Genomic DNA, 14,204 nt, shown 5'->3' with positions numbered 1-14,204 from the left:
GGATTATTTATATGTATTTTTTCATCAAGAGATGGTAAATAAGTCAGTCACCAAATATGCAAATGAATAATAGCGGGTAAATGACTTGAAGAGTTGCAGAACTCAGCTGGGGGGAGTTTTTACTTGCAACATACTTCACTCCCTTATCTTTCATTTATTTACACTTAATTCATTTACGAGTGGCTTTGTTGTTGCTATGTGCCTCTCTTTCAGTGAAATGTCTTCTAAAATGCCTTTTAGAAGGACCTGCCCAAGCAAAATTAATAAATGGATGTAGGTTTTTTTTTAGTACACAGAGCAGGATTAGGGTAGATTTTGAAAGATTCCCACTTTGCTTTTCAGCACATTTTCGAAATCTTCCAGTTTAAACAGGGCAATGATTCAAGATTCAAGATTTAATTAATTTGTACGCCGCCCAATCCCGAAGGACTCCGGGCAGCTTACATAAAAACAATTTTAAAAGAATACTAAAAAAATTTAAAATAGAGAAACAAGCAAGTTAAAAAGACACAACATGCACTCAACCTTAGTGGGGCTGGACCTCATTCAAGAGGTCAACAGCCCCAGGCCTGCCAGAATAGCCAGGTGTTAGTCGACTTTCGGAAGGCCGAGAGAGTGGGGAGGGTCCGGATCTCTGGGGGTAGATCGTTCCACAGGGCCGGGGCAGCTAGAGAAGGCCCTCCCCTGAGGAGCCGCCAGACGACATTGTCTAGTCGACGGCACCTGGAGAAGGCCCATCCTGTGAGATCTTATCGGACGCTGGGAGGTATGTGGCAGAAGACAGTCTCGTAGATATCCAGATCCTAAGCCATGTAGGGCTTTAAACGTAATAACCAGCACCTTGAAGCGCGTTCGGAGACCGATAGGGAGCCAGTGCAGCTCGCGGAGGATGGGTGTAACATGGGTGTATCTCGGTACACCCAGTATCGCTTGCGCGGCTGCATTCTGGACCAATTGTAGTCTCCGAACACTTTTCAGGGGCAGCCCCATGTAGAGCGCTGATGAACTGGAGTCATCATTAAGTCCTATGAGGAATTAGGTATGTTCAGCTTTCAAAGGAGGTTGAGAGGGAACATGGTAGCTGTCTTCCAATACCTGAAGGGTTGTCATGTTTTAGAGGGTTTGGACTTCTCCTCACTTGCTCCAGATAGTAACAGTTACAACTATTGGGATGAAACTTCAAGGATGTAGATAGAGATTAGATTTAAGACATCAGGAAAACCTCTGGACAGTAAGAGCTTCCACTCAGTGTGAATGGAGTAGTTTTCTCTTCCCTGGAGGTTTTCAAATGAAGGCTGAATAATCATTTATTGAGGATGGTGCAGCCATGCCTTCTAATTCGATGATTTGATGAGTCTCCTTATCATAGCATTGCACGAATAAAGAGTAATCTATAGAATTAAAAAAGAAAAGAAAGAAAAATTGTTGGTTTTTAACATGCCCAAGGAAATCTAAACAGCTACAAGAAAGTTATATGTAACCCAATTCCTGGCAGGCTAGTCCCAGAGTTTCCATATGTTGAGGTTTTGTTCAGAACTTCCATTGATTTGTTACCTCTCCTCTTCCTTTCTTTCTTTCACAGCGGCCCATTTGTTATGTCACCTCAGGAAACTGCTGGGAGTGAGGGAGCTGGCATTTCCTCCCCTAAGTTCCCCACATCAGCAACCCCCCCAGATGCATCAGCTACCCCTCACACCTCGTGGATTTCAAGATCGTCTGCAGCTCAACTCTTGCCTGCAGCCTTATTATTCCTCTGCTCCTTTTGGCAAAGGCCATTAGCCTTTCTGCCTCTCATTCCTCCACCAATAGGCTTAGAATTTAACTTGGAAAGATTCCCCACCCACTGTAGAAAGACTGATTGGGCATGGAATGGAAAGATAAATGCAAGCCCATTTTTCTTTTGCACTGAGGCCTGGCCCTAAATGGGGCAACAGCAGAAGCCAGGGGAACTTTGTCCTTCATTCATCTGATCTTCCTTTTCTTTTCTTTTTATAATTTTTTTTTATTTTTATTACATAGACAACACATACACACAAAAAACCATCATCACATACAGCATGTCGTTTGATTACAGGCGTTTTAACATTTATCATTCTTATACGTTTATTATTTCATTTAATAGGTTATAATATACAGTTTGGGTTGCTTTGTTTAGCATCCCTTCCTCCTGTTATAACACCACCTTATTTTCCCTTTCTTTTCTCCCTTCCTCCCGTCTCTACTTTCTTCCTTCCTTCCTCCTCTCCTTCCCCTTCCTTCTTCCTGTACCTTTCTCCTACTCCTGCTCTTCCTCTTCCCCTTCCTACCCTCTCTCCTCCTCTTTCTCTCCTTTCTCTCCTCCTCTCCTTACCTCTTTCTTTTCACCCTCTCTCCCTTCTCTACTTTCTTCCTTCCTCCTCTCCTTCCCCTTACTTCTTCCCTTACCTCTCCTTTGCTCCTGCTCTTCCTCTTTCCCTTCCTACCCTCTCTCCTTCCTTTTCTCTCCCTTCCATCTTCCTTTCCTTTCCTTTTCCTTTCTCCCTCCCTCCTTTCTCTACTTTCCTCCCTCCTCTCCTTCCCCTTCCTTCTACCTTTCTCCTACTCCTGCTCTTCCTCATCCCCTTCCTACCCTCTCTCCTCCTCTTTCTCTCCTTTCCATCCTCCTCTCCTTACCTCTTTCTTTTCACCCTCTCTCCCTTCTCTACTTCCTTCCTTCCTCCTCTCCTTCCCCTTCCTTACCTCTCCCTTGCTCCTGCTCTTCCTCTTTCCCTTCCTACCCTCTCTCCTTCCTTTTCTCTCCCTTCCATCTTCCTTTCTTTTCCCTTTCCTTTCTCCCTCCCTCCCTTCTCTACTTTCTTCCTTCCTCCTCTCCTTCCCGTACCTTTCTCCTACTCCTGCTCTTCCTCATCCCCTTCCTACCCTCTCTCCTCCTCTTTCTCTCCTTTCTCTCCTCCTCTCCTTACCTCTTTCTTTTCACCCTCTCTCCCTTCTCTACTTTCTTCCTTCCTCCTCTCCTTCCCCTTACTTCTTCCCTTACCTCTCCTTTGCTCCTGCTCTTCCTCTTTCCCTTCCTACCCTCTCTCCTTCCTTTTCTCTTCCTTCCATCTTCCTTTCCTTTCCCTTTCCTTTCTCCCTCTCTCCCTTCTCTACTTTCTTCCTTCCTCCTCTCCTTCCCCTTCCTTCTTCCCGTACCTTTCTCCTACTCCTGCTCTTCCTCTTCCCCTTTCTACCTTCTCTCCTCCTCTTTCTCTCCTTTCCATCCTCCTCTCCTTACCTCTTTCTTTTCACCCTCTCTCCCTTCTCTACTTTCTTCCTTCCTTCTCTCCTTCCCCTTCCTTACCACTCCCTTGCTCCTGTTCTTCCTCTTCCTCTTTCCCTTCCTACCCTCTCTCCTTCCTTTTCTCTCCCTTCCATCCTCCTTTCCTTTCCCTTTCCTTTCTCCCTCCCTCCCTTCTCTACTTTCCTCCTTCCTCCTCTCCTTCCCCTTCCTTCTTCCCGTACCTTTCTCCTACTCCTGCTCTTCCTCTTCCCCTTTCTACCCAGATGTAGTAAGATTAGTAATCATGTTCTTCAAATTTTCTAGAGGGTCTTGTACCTCATCCAGATGTTCATTCAGGCTACAAATGTATGTCATATATGGTCTGGGTGCCTGTATGTATGTAGCAATATAGCAATAGCAGTTAGACTTATATACCGCTTCATAGGGCTTTCAGCCCTCTCTAAGCGGTTTTACAGAGTCAGCATATCGCCCCCACAGTCTGGGTCCTCATTTCACCCACCTCGGAAGGATGGAAGGCTGAGTCAACCTTGAGCCGGTGAGATTAGAACCGCTGAACTGCAGATAACAGTCAGCTGAAGTGGCCTGCAGTACTGCACCCTAACCACAGCGCCACCTCGGCTCTATGTACTTGACTACTCTTGCTGCTCTCTCTCCAGAAAAACTCTATACCAAGGGTAGTCAACCTTTTTATACTTACCGCCCACTTTTGTATCTCTGTTAGTAGTAAAATGTTCTAACCGCCCACCGGTTCCACAGTAATGGTGATTTATAAAGTAGGGAAGTAACTTTACTTTATAAAATTTATAAAGCGGAGTTCCAGCAAACCCCCCATCACCCACCATGAAAGCTGGAACGCCCGCTAGTGGGCGGTAGGGACCAGGTTGACTACCACTGCTCTATACAGTAACCATGGTGTGAAAAAACAGATGCCCAACAGATATTCTGGATTCAAATCCATGAGGCTTTGGTCACGCTGGCTGGGATCCGCAGGCAAAGGAGGAGGTGAGTTGGGAAACAGTAGGCAGTCGTCCAAAATCCTGTGCCTTCAACTGGGATGCCCAAAGTCAGAATTATTATCATCCTCTACTGAATTTCTCTAAAAGAGATTCGAGATGGAACCACTGTCCTATAGTTTCACATATACTTATCTCAGATTTTATTTCTCAATCGTAGCTTTTCGTTTTGCACACCAAGTGTTAAGTACTGACAACGATAACCAACAACATCAAACTGATCTGCAAGGGATTTCTGGCTGCCAACAAGATGAGCTCTCTAGAAAATGTAGATTCAGAGTGCACCCATTCTTTGAAAGACTGGGAAGTTTCTAGCAAAGCCATTCAAAAGTTATAGACTCACCAATGAATTCTTTGTATATCCTGATTGTAACTGCAAGTACAAATCAATGTTTGTCTTTTTGTCTTTGCCTTCAAGTCATTATTGACTCCTGGTGGTCACCTGGACTAATCCCTGCAGTTTTCTTGGTAAGATTTTTTCAGAAGTGGTTTGGCTTTGCCTGCTTCCTAGGGCTGAGAGAGTGGCCCAAGGCCCAACGGTTAACTTTATGCCTAAGACAGGAATATTCATTGTCTCTTTTTTCCTGCCCAGTGCCTTAATCCATGCTGATTCCCTTAATATATTGTTGAAAGAAATGTCCTTCTGGATTCAGCTCCAAGTGGGGAAGAAGACACTGGAGACATGGAGGCTGCTTGGAAAGATGGTTTATTGTTGGACAGGAACACATGGCTTGAGCCCTGGACAGAAAAGGGGATCACATGCTTCAATGTTGGTGGAGAAGAAGAGAAGGGCTGAGGGAGGGGCTTGCTAGGCTTTTTATAACCTGTTCAGTCCCACCTCTCTGTTTCCTGTTCCTGTGTAAGAAATGTATTCTGACTGGTTGTCAGACTCCCATGGTGCCATGCAGGGGGCTACTCTCTAGGCTGTGATGAGTTCTCAGTTGCCTTATGGTCAGTTGAGTAATATCCCTTCCCCCTACAGCTGCAGTGAGGAGAAGTCTTTATTATGTAAAGTGGGCTAGCCTGGCCATCTTAATGGCCCATTAGCTGGGGGTGGGCAAGAAGCTACAGATAACTATTCTGTCTTTTAAAACATGTTTCTTTTCACATCCAGAGAAATATTCTGCCTTTTCAATATTTCCTAGGATATTTCATTTTTCTGGGAGAGGGCTGGATGATAACTTCCCACAATATATTTATCATATCCCTATATTATTTTAGATTGTCCACATTGTTAAAGAAAGAAACTTGTGATCATGGCAGGTTTTGCATGGACTTATATCGGCCAGTCTTGCTATTCTGCCATACAGAAACAGCAGGTAGGTAATTTTAGATCTTGTATTAAATATTCTTTCTCCCCCACTTCACTCAAACATACATACAACTTTAGACAGCTGCATTTATCATTTCAAGATAAGCACTCTGCAGTTGCAGAAATTATTTTATATAAATAACAAAATAAGTGTTTTGATTACATAATGACCAACCAGCTAAATGCAATACATCACTACTCTGCTTCTACCCCAGATGATGGGGTAGTACAAAAGGCTATGAGTAAATTAATTGACAAGGAAATATTGGGTCAGAGTTGGGTATATCCTTGCCAATCTCTGTACTGATGCAAGGCCATTTGCTTCCTATTCTGTCATCTGGGAATTAATGCTGATTATCACCTTTAAAGCCCTACATGGCTTAGGACCCGGATATCTGCGAGACCGCCTTCTGCCACATACCTCCCAACGGCCGATAAGATCTCACAGGATGGGCCTTCTCCGGGTGCCGTCGACCGGACAATGCCGGCTGGCGGCTCCTCCGAGGAAGGCCTTCTCTGTAGCTGCCCCGGCCCTGTGGAACGATCTACCCCCAGAGATCCGGACCCTCCCAACTCTCTCGGCCTTCCGGAAGTCTACTAAGACCTGGCTGTTCTGGCAGGCCTGGGACGGTTGATCCTTGATTGAGTTCCAGCCACACCCACAGAGTATGTTCGAACAATTTTTGAAACCCACCACTGTATCAAACATAAATACACTCACTTCTTTGCAGATTTATGAGAGACTGAATCATCAAAACAGTGGTTGAACTTTGCTTCTTAATGATGTTTAACCCAGATCTCAAAAAAGGGTGCTAAAAAATGTTAGTATGTAAAGAAAAGGAAAGTATCATCTGGATCTACCTTCAGAGACAATGACCAGGATGCTGTCTTATTCAAACTTGTTGGCAGGATTTCACGTTTCGAAATGTGCTAAGGGGTACTGCTGAACTGCATCAGAATATGGGAGTTTATTATTTGTGTATTTATTTATTTACTTGTGTTTATATGCCACAGACTAAGAAAATAGTAGCCATAATATTAGCCATAATAAAAAAATACCAAAAATACAATAAAACCCTATAAAGCATTGTAATTCTACTGTATTACAATGCAGTTGCTGGTTTGATGTAGCAATTAAAAGTACTGGGCCAGAAACCGAGAGACCATGAATTCTAGTCCCACTTTAGGCACAAAGCTGATCTTGGGCCAGCCACCCTCTCTCAGCCCTAGGAAAGAGACAAGGGAAAAACCGCTTCTGAAATCTTTGCAAGAAAACTTCAGAAACTTATCCAAGCAGCCACCAGACAGGGCCGGATTTAGATGAAAAGAGGCCCTAGGCTATTCCACTTATGAGGCCCTTTCACCTCCCATTTTTAAGTTTGTAAATTACATGAGAGACAATAAAATACATCATTACTATGATATATATCAATATATATCAATATATATAGCTGGCCTCCCAACGGAGGGCGGCTCTGCTCTGCGGCAAAGGCAGCGAGACCAGCCGCCTCCCCTGCTGCGCTCAGCTGCCCGGCTCGGCCCCCTCGCCCTCACCTGCCTGGCCGCTGGTGGGCTCCGCATCGACGGGGCGGCTACTGGGAGCGGTCGCGCCTCTCGCCCGACCGCCGGTGCCGGGAACATGGGCAGGCTCCCCAATTGCCGCGGTGCTGGAACGATCTTAACCAATACATTTTTATGTTTGTTTATTAGTCATATGCGCAGAATTTCTCCTTATTTTCGGTTCAGTGTTTTAGTGTTCACTGTTTTTAGAATAGTATAATTTTAATTTTGCTAACAATTTGAATGTAGGCCCCTCTTGATCTTGAGGCCCTAGGCTGAAGCCTAATCCGGCCCTGCCACCAGGAATCAACACTAACTCCAAACAAGACACAAATCCTATTTATTTATCCACAATCCGGGGTTTATTATGCAAGCCATTTGTTCTAACGTTTTGTTTTCTCTTCTCAGTTTGCAAAAAGAAACACAGGAAATTAGCTGAGTGCATCAGCATGAATTCATTAGTGCATGGGTTAATTCCCAATTCTGAGCAAAACTTTTTTTTTACCCAAATGTACAATTTATGAACTTTTGACATTTTAACCTGCAATGTACTCTCTACTCCAAACATTACAGACAAAGGGCTCCTTGAATAAGACCAGCATGTAATGAAGTTTATAAAGCAGGTATGTTTTCCTCCCAATGTTGTTGGACTACCACTCCCATGGTTCACTTTGTTTATGGTTAATGGAATCAGAAACCAACAATTTCTGGAGGGTTACCAGTTCCTTGCTTTCTGTTATAAAATTGCATACAACTATTGGAAAAATGAAAAACTTAGCAGATTGGGGTGGGGGAGCAGGGGAGAAGCATACACCGAGGGATTTTCAAATAAATATATAAAATCACTTAGCACATACTATCGTAAAGGTAGCTGTGATTTTGGGAGAGAATTAAATTGGATAAGAAATATTCCTAATAGGATTTACCTTATCAGATTGATTAATTAGTTCTAGCTTTTAGTTATGAATAATGACCTTCTGCGAAGGAAAGCTGAGAAAGGACTGTTTATTTAAAGGATAATCATTTGAATTCCTGTAATTGCTTTCTAAGAAGGATAACCAACTTCCAGCAATCATACAGCCAATAAATCTGAGGTTTATCTGATTCAGCAAATTGCCTTGGTGGTGCAAAACCAATTTCACACCATTGTTGTCAAGGACAGGCTGCTGGCTGCTTTTGTATGTCTGTGTTGTGCTTGTGTTCACACACACACACACACACACACACACACACACACAGACAAATAGGTAGCTATGCTGCATAAGAGCTGTTATTTCTTAATGCCAGAGGGTTTATTGCACGCCAATGCATAATTACTGAAATTCTCATAAAATTAAGCAGGCTAGATTTTTACACACACACACACACACACACACACACACACACACACACGGGTGAAATGCTACCAGTTCAGACCAGTTCACCCGAACTGGTAGTAAAAAAAAAAGGAAACCAGTTTAAGTGAACCAGTTTTTCCGACAATCAGCTGTAATGCACAATTTATATTAGCCAGAAAGCAGGATTTCCTGCTTTCTAGTTAATCTAAATTGCTTGGCACAGAGGATTCCAACCCCCCCCCCCTTGCTGTTCGCTTAACTTACCTTTTTGATGTAGCAAAAGTAAGTGGATTTCACCCCTGCACAAACACACACCAACTGTAGTAAAAGAGAACAAATAAATCAGACTTGGGACCAGATACAATTTTTAACATAGATACTGCTGAATGATCCTTAGAAGCAGAGAAACAGCATTTTCAAAATATTTGAAGGGCGTCTAGTGTCAGAAATAATTTTCTGGGTTGCTGTAGGGTAAGTATGGAAATTAAATTTCTTTCTCTATATAAACCATACTAAAACTGAGTGTAGCCAAGCTCCTGCGGATTACCGATTTGTGCAATAATTTGAATCCTTACTATATTGGTAGGGATACAATACTTGGCAAAACCAAGATGTAATTCTCGGAAAGTGGAAATTAACATACCTTTAAAAGAAATAGCAGAACGCTACTCTCTGTATAAAACAAAATTGGATGCCTGTTTATATCAGTTTCAGTGATACAGTGGGCCAGTAACACAGATGGAAACATGTATGTAAAATCACTAGTATCCTGCCTCAATACTGAAAAAAAATATTACATGAATATTTGACAATGTACAACTTGTAGTATGTGTACAAAATGGCTCTATAAGCTTCCTGGAATTTACTGGGAAAATGCTTTAGCATTTCAAGTATAAATGGGCAAGTAAGTTGTGGGGGTGGAGTGAAGATGGTACTTTGGAAATAAAGGACAGGATTTCACCCTCTGTGTTCCATGCCTGCCATTATAAATGCCCTTCCATTAAGGAAGCCTGAAATATTTCACTTCTAAACACCAGGGGATGATGAATAAGACACTTTCCCTAACATCAAAACAGGGAAAGCACATATGGCTTTGTGTGCAAGAGGAAGCAACAAGGAGCAGAGGTGTGATTTGTGCATCTGGAGTGTAATGTCTATACAAGGAATTCACATGACTTCCCCGCCGTAAGACGACTGGCGCCTGGCACAGAGACACCTCATATCTCTCAACAAGTTTCTTCTTAAAGGTGTTAAGCTAAATTCCAGAAAGCTGATGCCAGTCTCCAGCTTCCTGTTAATACCTGAAGCTGCTCAGGATAAACTCCTGAATTCAGACTTCCTTCATTGCTACCAAATAAAGAACATTATGGCAATTTTTATATTAAAAGTTGTTGGTTTTTTTTGGTTCTTCATTGAATCAATTGCTCTAAATTGTCTATGCCTTACTTACCCGCCCCAAACATATATCACACCAAGGTATTGTAACTTGAAAGCAATTATATTTCCAAAGAGCACCAATTATTACAACTATTGACAGTTTAGTTACATAAATTGCATAATTTCTAGTTATATGTATCAGGGGTGGGCAATACTGCAATGTGCTCTACATGGGGCTGCCCTTGAAGAGTATCCGGAGACTTCAGCTAGTCCAGAATGCGGCTGCGCGAGTGATCGTGGGCGCACCACGGTTCGCCCACATAACACCGATCCTCCGTGAGCTGCACTGGCTACCTGTCGATCTCCGGGTACACTTCAAGGTCCTACTCACCACCTATAAAGCGCTCCATGGTAGTGGATCTGGCTATTTGAGAGACCGCCTTCTGCCAATTACCTCCCTGCGTCCCATCAGATCGCATAGAGTTGGCCTCCTCCGTATTCCATCCGCCAGTCAGTGCCGACTGGCGACTACTCGGAGGAGAGCCTTCTCTGTTGCGGCTCCGACGCTATGGAACAATCTCCCCGTGGAGATTCGTACCCTCACCACCGTCCAGGCCTTCCGCACAGCCCTCAAGAACTGGCTAGCCCGTCAGGCCTGGGGATAAGTCTACTTTCGCCCCTCCCGAATGCCGAGTGAATGTTGTGTTTTACTGTTTAATTTACTTTTGTTCACATCTCTTTTTGTATTTGTCCTTCACTCCCTTTCCCCTTTGATTGTAAGCCGCCCTGAGTCCCCTCAGGGAAAAGGGCAGCCTATAAATGTGCAATAAATACAAATACAAAAAATACAAACTGTTTTATCTGAAAACAAACATCGTGCAGAGGGAGGACCCTCAGTTTAGGTCAAGATCAGGGGTGGGTTTCAAAAATTGTTCGAACCTACTCTGTGGGCGTGGCCTCCTTTGTGGGAGTGGCTTGCTGCCCATGTGACCGGATGGGAGTGGCTTGCCGCCCATGTGACCGGATGGGAGTGGCTTGCCACCCATGTGACCGGATGGGAGTGGCCTGCCACCCATGTGACCGGATGGGAGTGGCCTGCCACCCATGTGACCGGATGGGAGTGGCTTGCCACCCATGTGACCGGATGGGAGTGGCCAAGACGATGTCACTGAATTCTTTCCCCCAATGGATGAACTACAATAAGATTAAAATAAGTACAAAAACAATAAAAGAGCTACTTACAGATGGAAGATGCCTGTTCTTGCCAGTCTTCAGAATCACGGACTCCAATGAATGGGCTGCACAAAGAAGAGACACAGAAAGCAAGACTTTAATTGCGTGCACTGCATTGGGATGAAACCAGCACACAAAATAATAGAAAAGGAAAATTACTCTCCTTTTTTGCATCTTCTGCACCACCACCTCACCATCTTGCTCCAAAAACCTGCATAAACAAGAGACACAAAAAGAAACACCTTAATTGCTGGCACTTCACTATCTCAAGGAGGAACACAACACAGAGCACACCAAGACTCAAGATTCAGTTATACACACAGAAAGTTCTTGCTTACCAACCACAATCGGGACTGGCGATTCTGTTGCCAAGCGCCACAAATGCTAAGTGAAAAATCTTATGATCTCGCTGGACTTATGTCACTTCTGCTTCCACCATTAAGCAAACCACAGAGGCGACTTGCGATTTCACTGCCATCTTCCCCATTAATTTTGTTACGAAGCAGTTATGACTGTGAGACAATGCAAGGGTCAGAAATGGGCACCAGTTGCAAAATATCTGGCGGCTCCTCGAGGGAGGGCCTTGTCTGTAGCTGCCCCGGCCTTATGGAACGATCTACCCCCTGAGATCCGGACCCTCCCCACTCTCTCGGCCTTCCGGAAGTCTATTAAGACCTGGCTATTCCGGCAGGCCTGGGGCTGTTGACCTCTTGATTGAGGTCCAGCCCCACTAAGGTTGAGTGCATGTTGTGTTCTTTTAACTGCTTTGTCTTTGTATTTTAATTTTTTTTTTAGTATTTTTAAAACTGTTTTTTTTTTCCGTTGTAAATGTGTTTTTATTTTCCATTTTCATTTCGTACAGTCACATATATACTGTGCATAACCGGGGGCCATATAACATTAAACAATAATCACAGCCATTCCTCTTGTCAACAAAACCCCCCAAAATAGAAACCCAATGTACCTCTTCGACCCTCCATACACCTCTTTCTTTCGCCCCCCTCCAACTTTCCATCTTCCCTCCATCATTCCCCTCTACCCTACTTCCCCCCCCTCTACCACTCCTCTCTCCCAGTACACTCCCTCCCTTCCTTCTCACCCTCCCTCCAGTCCTCTCTCCCGCCCTCTCTACCCCTCTTTCTTCTATCCCTCTACTCCTCCCTTCGGTGTATTTCTACTATCTATTAATATATTCAGCTTGTCCTATTTTTACAGTGGAATTAAAGAGCAACAGTATACAAGTGCAGTCGCGTTACTTTAAAATCTAACACATACTATATATCCCCCCTTCCCCCTAACACCCCACCTCCCTTCCCCCCCCGACTTCCCAGAGCCCGTAAACGGTATAGGTTTTTAACAAATACAGTCTAAAATATATTAAGACAAAGGAAATAAAAAAAAGAAGTTCATAACATCTCTGCATTAAACTCAGCTGCTTCCTGTTGCACTAACATTAAGCAGTTTAGATTATTATAAACTGTTTTTGTGTGAGCCGCCCGGAGTCCTTCGGGATTGGGCGGCATACAAGTTCATTAAATCTTGAATCTTGAATATCCACATGGCAATCACATGAGCGTAGCACATGTGACAGCTGTAAAGTGAGGACTATCTGTACCCATCTCCCTATCATTTTTTTCTTCTTCCATTCAATTGTGTCCAATTCTCAGACTGCCTGGGCAAGTCCCTGCAGTTTTCTTGGCAAAGTTTTTCAGAAGTGGCTTACTACTGCCGCCTTCCTAGAGTTGAGAGAAAGTGATTGGCCCAAGTAAAGGTTCCCCTCACATATATGTGCTAATCGTTCCTGACTCTAGGGGGCAGTGCTCATCCCTGTTTCAAAGCCGAAGAGCCAGCATTGTCCGAAGACGTCTCCGTGGTCATGTGGCTGGCATGACTAGACCAAAGGCTCACGGAATGCTGTTACTTTCCCACCAAAGGTGGTCCCTATTTTTCTACTTGCATTTTTACGTGCTTTCGAACTGCTAGGTTGGCAGAAGCTGGGACAAGTAATGGGAGCTCACTCCGTTATGCGGCGCTAGGGATTCGAACTACCAAACTATCTATTTAACGTTCCCCTTTTCTTTGTGATCCAAATGAATTAGTGTCTTTCTTTTTATCGAGTTTCTCTTTCTGCTTAAGTAGAGGGGTGTCCCGGCAATAAGAAACTTATTCCTGATATATTACATATGTGTGTGTGTTGTGTGACCTTGAGCCAGTCACACTCTCTCAACCCAAATCACCTCACAGGGCTGTTGTGGGGAAAATAGGAGAAGGAAGGTATATTGGATATGTTCACTTCGTTGAGTTATCTGTAAAAATAAGAAAGGTGGGATACAAGTAAATAAATACATCGTAATGGTATGTAATATTCGAAAAATTATTTAACAAAAATCTGAAACATATTTATCTCAAATTATGTTGTATATTTGTTGAACATAAATGTTCAAATTATTTCAACACAATTAGCCTCTCAAAGGCCATTGGTTGCATTCACATTTGATGCAGAGGAGACACAATTTAGAACAGTGCCATTAGATTGAAAACTGTTAGCAGCTGCAGACTGTTTTAGTCTAGATTTAGTATCTTTAGTTGAAGTCTTTTTTATGGATTGAAGTAAATTCTGAAGGTCTCAAAAAACTGGATAGGATAGCGTCTTTCCATTTAATTCTTTATATTCTCAGGCAGTTCAACCTCCCAATAAACGTACATATTTGTGAAGTGTGTTGAAATACATACTTTCATCAGCAGCCGGGCATTAAGAGTAGAGACAGGGCGTGCTTGCTTCGACAGCGCATATACTAAAATTGGAACGATACAGAGAAGATTAGCATGGCCCCTGCACAAGGATGACACGCAAATTCGTGAAGCGTTCCATATTTTTGTATAACTACTGATTGTACTGTTATAGAGACTAACTTGATTTTGCATTTAATAACGGCAGCAAGACTGTTGGTGGCGCAATACTGGAAGAAGGAAGATTTGCCTACTATTCGAGAATGGACATTAAAAGTAACAAACTTAGCAGAGATGGCTAAAATATCAGCATCCCTCAAGGATTATTCAAATGAGAGATATAAACTGGAGTGGAGAAGATGGATTGACTATATTCAAAATAA

At 43.4% G+C, this 14,204-nt stretch overlaps 1 long non-coding RNA gene and 1 other non-coding gene across 2 annotated transcripts; one reads left to right on the top strand and one right to left on the bottom strand.

Annotated features, from left to right (window-relative positions):
• Window positions 1-1,100: 1,100 nt before the first annotated feature.
• LOC116504439 lies at window positions 1,101-11,122 on the bottom strand. The gene is made up of 3 exons (XR_004254810.1): window positions 11,101-11,122; window positions 8,746-8,799; window positions 1,101-1,391 (listed from the first exon to the last, which is right to left on the bottom strand). It is a non-coding gene; the product is annotated as an uncharacterized LOC116504439 (long non-coding RNA).
• A 2,740-nt stretch (window positions 11,123-13,862) lies between these two features.
• Window positions 13,863-13,969, top strand: LOC116523760. Its single transcript, XR_004257122.1, has one exon. It is a non-coding gene; the product is annotated as a U6 spliceosomal RNA (small nuclear RNA).
• Window positions 13,970-14,204: the final 235 nt, after the last annotated feature.

This window comes from Thamnophis elegans, chromosome 1 (genome assembly GCF_009769535.1).
Source record: "Thamnophis elegans isolate rThaEle1 chromosome 1, rThaEle1.pri, whole genome shotgun sequence".
Taxonomy (NCBI): Eukaryota; Metazoa; Chordata; class Lepidosauria; order Squamata; family Colubridae; genus Thamnophis; species Thamnophis elegans.
The sequence above is the reverse complement of the archived record's forward strand: the minus strand, read 5'-3'. Positions and strand labels throughout refer to the sequence as shown.